The following is a 6,506-nucleotide window of genomic DNA, read 5'->3' on the forward strand; positions in this document are numbered from 1 at the left end:
TCTGCCGAACAAGACGTTTGTCGCCACTTTAAAGAAAAGAAGCCCTACATAAAATTGGAGTCTCGAGCAGAATCTCGTATAGTGGGAATTGAAGTTTGAGTTGGTTTTCACGAGTTCATGAAAGTGAAGTGTATCTGTCGGTTTAATGATAGCAGCCACAACAAAGTTTACTAATTGAGTTAAGTATATCAGATATCCCTTCTCAATTTCTCGATATATAACTCTTCAGATATCAAATAATATACTGCAATAATTCTGTAAGTTAATCCCAGTCTGTCTAGTGCTATTACGAAGGTAATCGCTCTACAGTTATGCATGTAGTATATTGAGACACCGGAGCAGGTAGCCTCTGCGAAGCAACCCGTCAATTGCTATGTTTACATAAATCTAAACATTTTGTCGATGTAAATATCATATATATGTGGCAATTGTCTACATTTCGCCATATTTATTTGTTAATTAAAATTTAAATCTAACATGTCCGTGAGAAAATAATTTCCCAAAAAGCATTATCTTCAGAGATATGACGTGTATTCTGGTAGAATAGACTAACGTCTTCAAAATAACATTCCTAAGAAATTGACGTAAATGTGTACCAAATTACACTGCATTACATCTCAGAAGGTAGTAAATAATCACTGCCTTGAGACCCTGAGTTGGCTCTGTACGTGTTTTTACTGTATATTTCATAGAAACCTATTACTTGTGGCTTCAGAAATTTAGAGTGTCTAGTATTCACGTCCATTGGAAGTAACACGGTGTTGTCCGCAGTTAACATGATCAGTAAAGTAATGAGCATCTTAAGGAACAGACACATGTTGATGTTACCGTCATCTTGTTTTCTTACAACGGGAAGGAGCAGCCGGCCATGTTACAGGATGTACGAAATTCTCTAATGCATCTCCGCAAAGCACTAGTCACACAGGCCGCGCCATAGCTCAAGCGGTCAGTCGCTGGCTTCCCACCGCGGCGGGGCCGCCTTCGATCCCAGGTCTGGTCAAGTTGGATTTGTGGTGGGCAGGTTTTCTTCGAGTACTTCGGTTTCCCTTGCCAATCTTCATTCCACCAATTGCTCCACAATCACCCTCACCTATCATCTGGAGCTGGTACAATAGGCCAGAAGTGGCCGCAGTACAAGGGACTTAGTCCCAATCCACTAGCAATAAAAAAACAATAATACTAGTCACACACGGCTTTCCTCACTCGACTACTTCCTACGTGACTTGTTCCTCGTTTTGGCAATTCGCGCTGGGCCAAGAACTGTCCGTAAATATCTATCTGCACCTGATCAGAAGAATCTTCTTCTTATCCACTTCCCTACAATACAAACTTTACTACAGAATGTGTTATCGAAGGCTTGAGGCCGAGCAGTTGATAACAATAGCCATTCTGTCTAGCCTAAGCATAATTAAGGTTTCAGTTTTTCAGATCATTCATTTCAGTTGCCTAACAGATGCAGTAATTGTGGATATTCTTCCAGTATTCCTCACAAACGGTTATTTTGGATTTGAAAATAGCAGTAATTAAAATTCGCATTGTGGGGGGTGGAGTCCATTTGGGTCCACTCGGCACGGCGGCCACTGATTGGCCTATTGTACCTTTCCCGGGTGATTATGATGATGGAGAATTTTATGGAATGAAGATTGGCAGGGGAAACCGAAGTGCTCGGAGAAAACCCGCCCCAGCGCCACTTTGTCCACCACAAATCCCACCTGACCAGACCCGGGATCGATTCCGGGCCGCCGCGTTGGGAAGCCAGCGACTAACCGCTTGATCTGTGGCGCGATCAACTTGTTAACCTTCAACTTCAAAAGGCTAAAGAGGTTTTGATGCATTGACACACACCGTTCTTTTCTCTTTCTTCATTTGCAATCAAATATCGCATACAGGTTCTTTTCAGAAAAAATCCTATTTGTGACAAATTATAGTACAGCCACGTGGCACTCCCATGCAATACATTCAGAGCCCTTGCCTCATCTCTGTATCGAATTTCAGCCATGTTTGATGCGATACTGAAACAGAAAAATAAACAGTAGTCCCTGAATCTGTGCCCTATGTGCTGCTGTCTCTAAGTCGCGGGCCGGAAGCTGCTGTACGAACGTTCCGGTTGGAGGATGAAAAGATTTTCGCATAGCTCTCAGATCCAGCTGATGTAGAACAACTGGCCCTCTCCCGTGCCAGACGGAAATAGCCCACATTGCTACTTCTTGTATCTTTAAGATAACTTTTATTACTGTCCTTTCTTCCGCCTCATAATTTAAAATTCGTCTTTGAATCTCAAAAACGAAAGCATAAAATCTTTATTCAGAACTACTATTTCCTGTGTGTTATATGTGCCATTTGAATCGTTGTTGCTTTTTACACCTTAATATTATTTTATAAATTTCAAATTAAGAATTTCTCTATTTTGAAGCCTTTCTCACCCCCTTAATACGTACTTTCTTCTCTAAAGTCTAAATATTCTCTTCGGCATCCTGTGTTCAGACACTCTCAGTCTGAGTTCTAGCCTTAATGTGAGAGACCAAGTTTTACACCCATACAAAGGAAGAGATAAAATTATGTTTCTGTAAGTTGTAATATGTAGATCGAAACACTACAATATATTATTCAGGAATGAATGACATCACTTAATCTTCAAAAGCAGTGTAGATCATATGCGTTATTTCTTCATGAATAGGACTAAAGTTGTCCCTGTGTTTAATTAATTAAGCACTATAACATAAGGACACATTGGGGAGTGGAGGTATAGCTCCATCATTTATCACCTCGGTACTAGACGGAGATGAATGGTCAGCTTCACGCCCCGGCTTCTTTCCCGCGGGGAATCGTTTCCCCCTCTTTTACCCATGGGGTAGGAGACTGGGTGGGTTTCAGAGCTGGTCTGGACGCTGTGGGGGAGATAATACTTTTACCCCTGCTAGGAATCGAACCTCACTTTCTAGACTGTAGCCCGTCGCTGTATCGACTGAGCTATTCGGGCTATGCTTCTTTATGAATGCAAATTTAACTGGTTACTGCTGCATATTAATTCAGCAGGAGGTAACGGCGCTTGCTAGGAGCATGCTTCCTTATGCAGATTCAGTACGGTGACCTCGCATTAGCAAGATATATCTGTGTGCCTCATAAGCTCTGGTTCCAGTTGGGATGAAATCATGATCACCCACACCTGCTACTAAGGAGATTAAAAGGTAGGACTACTGTTAGCAACATAGCAAGCCTGTTCAGAGGGAGGACCATAAACCGGATTGATATAGGGGTTTGATGGGAGGAGTTGATTAAACGCAAACCGTTTACTCACTCAATAATTCACACTATTGTTCTTCTTCAGTGATCAGTGAGCTGGCCACACCGAACGTTAAACACCTGTTAGGAAGGCCTGAATGTATAGGCGCTCTAACTGCACCATGCGAAACACCTGAAAGCGTTTCTATTTTCGCTGAATTCATTGCTAACATCGGGGAGTGCATGCAGATTATGTTTGTATCTTTGTCATACTTTGACGACGTCATTGTGCCTACCAATTTCTGAAGAATTTCTTGTGCGCCTTGACTATAGACGAGTCAATATTAAATATAACTTTTAATTACTTATTAGGAGCTTTAAAATTCAGTCGTTTTTAAAATAAATTGTGCACAAGTATTCATCAGGATATTAAATTTTCTTAATTTCTGAATATATTTAACATTAGAAAATTTCTATCCTGAATATGGAGGCAATAAATTTCTCCTGAAATATTTGTACTTCTATAACAGACAACACGGTATCATGTTAGTAAGGCATAGTTAAAATGAAGCACCAAATATAAACAATTAAGAATTATTTTGAATATAAATTTTTCGTAAAATGAAACGATGTAATATTATATATTTAAGCATCCTGCTGCGCTCTACACTTCTATACGTATAATATAAATACCGTCGTAAATGCAACAATTTATTGTATTTCTTTGTCTTTCTTCTTTTGCACTACATGTTTCTGCCGTAACTGGCCATCATTAGGTGTATTTTCACTTACGTAGCTCTCACACTGCACCTAATTTAAAATTTAAAAACACCAGCTCTCTCAATTGTCATTGCTGCGTTTCAATCTGTCCCGATATACCAGAATCTCCTTGGTGATTTTGTCATTTATGTTTAAAATCTTTGTTAATATACACTCGTCGATTTGATTTATAATTTTAATTTAAAATTTTAAATTTTAAATCACAGGGATACCTGCTCTATGTCTACATGTGCTGCAGCGGCTACGTTTAATACNTAAATCGTTACATTTACGACGGTATTTATATTATACATATAGAAGAAGATGTAAAATAAAAAAAATCTATTAAATTGAATTGCAGGAAATGTTGTTTCACATGGTTACCTGCATAAGTACAAGAACAATGCAACGGCCTGGGCACGAATAACACACTCACATAAGAAAAATAAATCTTTTGTTTATACGTATTTCACATAACTAATGAGGTCAGACATGTCAAAAAAGGATTTTTCTGGATCTTGCATAGTGGACATTTTAAAAGAAATAATAATCTTCTTGAGGTTTTCTGTGGTTTCCCAAGGACAAGGAAAGTTTCCACAATTGAAGAGTTCCATCTTCTGTGATATGACGTCACGTAGTCCGTTAAAAGTCAACCGACGCTTCCGTGTAATATGTAGGCTACATATTTATCAAGTGAAGATTACGCCAAGAGAAAAACTAACATAAATCTTTTGCTTACTGCCTGCTTCATGCTGGATTCATGCTTGGCATATTGTTCAACCTTAAAGACATAGGCGAAATATTCTTCGGAAGCGTCGGTTGACTTTTAACGGACTGCATGACGTCATATCCCAGAAGATGGAGCTCTTCATAACCACAGCTGTGAGAAGCTCAAATCGTACGTAAATTCCATGGTAGTTTCAGCGTCTCTCCTTCTTACCCACCCTTCAGCTGTGGCATATGTAACTAAGATTTTAAAATCGTAGCATATATATGTCTCGTTGATTATAAACCACTCTCACGCCCACCGGTGAATTTTCTGACTCACAAGCTCAAAAAGAATCACTCATTGAAACTTAATGCCCCGCGTGTCAGTAAACTACGCGGCAAGAGATACAACACTGTCACAGCAATGCAGCTAATTATAAATAATTTAACATGGTTCATTTTGATTTTCATCTATTAAAATGAAAGGTGAAACAACTCTAAAGAACACATAAATTATTCCTTATTTTATTAATCATATTTTATTAGATCTCCATTATGTTTCGGTCATGAAATTATCGTCTTCAGGAGAAAAACAAATATGAAAATAAAATGTGTATAAAATATTTAAAATGTCATATGGTCACAGAGATATAGTGACAAAATTTATAACAATCTAAAATTAATATTATGTTACATTTATGACTTTATATGGCACCATTGTTTTACTTCATACGAATTGAGGCTCAGGTATCGGCGAAACACAGGATTTATAAATTTTATAAATTGTGTCACACTAATTAAGTGACTTCGAAATTTTTAACTTTTGCACGCACACATATTGAAATTCCCTTTAATATTTAGTGTCATGTCCAAACATGGGAGGCCTCGCCATAGCTCAAGCGGTTAGTCGCATGCTGTCCACCGCGGCGGCCCGGGTTTGATCCCGGGTCTGGTCAAGTGGGATTTGTGGTGGACAAAGTAGCGCTGGGGCGGATTTTCTCAGAGTACTTCGGTTTCCCCTGCCAATCTTCATTCCATAAAATTCTCCATCATTATAATCACTTGGGGCGGGCTACAATAGGCCAATCAGTGGCCGCCGTGCCGAGTGGACCCAATTGGACACCACCCATCACTAAGCGAAAATTAATTACATCCCAACATTTGAGGGATGTAATAGAATTAGGGAATTAGACAAAGAAATACGATTAGATGTAATTAGAGAGTGATTTCACATTTTATTTTAACAGTAAATAATACTTGCATTTATTATTATTTGATTTAAATATTAAAACCTATACGTAAAATTTACAAATACTAAATTAACCCTTTAATGTCACTGTCATTCTGATTAGCTTGCGCAGCCCTGGAGAATATCCTCAAGATACGTGAACTCATAAGACACTTCTCTTTCTATCCTATTCCACAGGTTGAATACAATAGGGTGTTCCAGATATGTCACATTCTATACCACAATCATACAAACAGAGTCTGTAGCAGTTACAATCCACTTATCTCTGTACATGTCTATCTTCTGAATGCAGTTTATTGGAAGTGACCAGGTGAATTGTTTGCTAGCCGATGTTTACCTGTGCTTCGGTCATACGTACAATGTAAAGTTAAACAAAAATCAACTTAAGAGTTCACGTAGCGCAAGGGAAGTTAACCGAGTATTGCAAAGTAAAACAAAATACACCGAAACAAAAATATGAAGAAGAAAATAAGAGCGAAGTGGACGTGGGAGCTGATGTTGCACTTAACACGAGACGTGCTACGCTGCTGCCCTGTATCTGTGGCTTGTTCCATCTCTCTGTAAATCA

The sequence above is a fragment of the Cryptotermes secundus genome, unplaced genomic scaffold (assembly GCF_002891405.2).
Source record: "Cryptotermes secundus unplaced genomic scaffold, Csec_1.0 scaffold233, whole genome shotgun sequence".
Lineage (NCBI taxonomy): Eukaryota > Metazoa > Arthropoda > Insecta > Blattodea > Kalotermitidae > Cryptotermes > Cryptotermes secundus.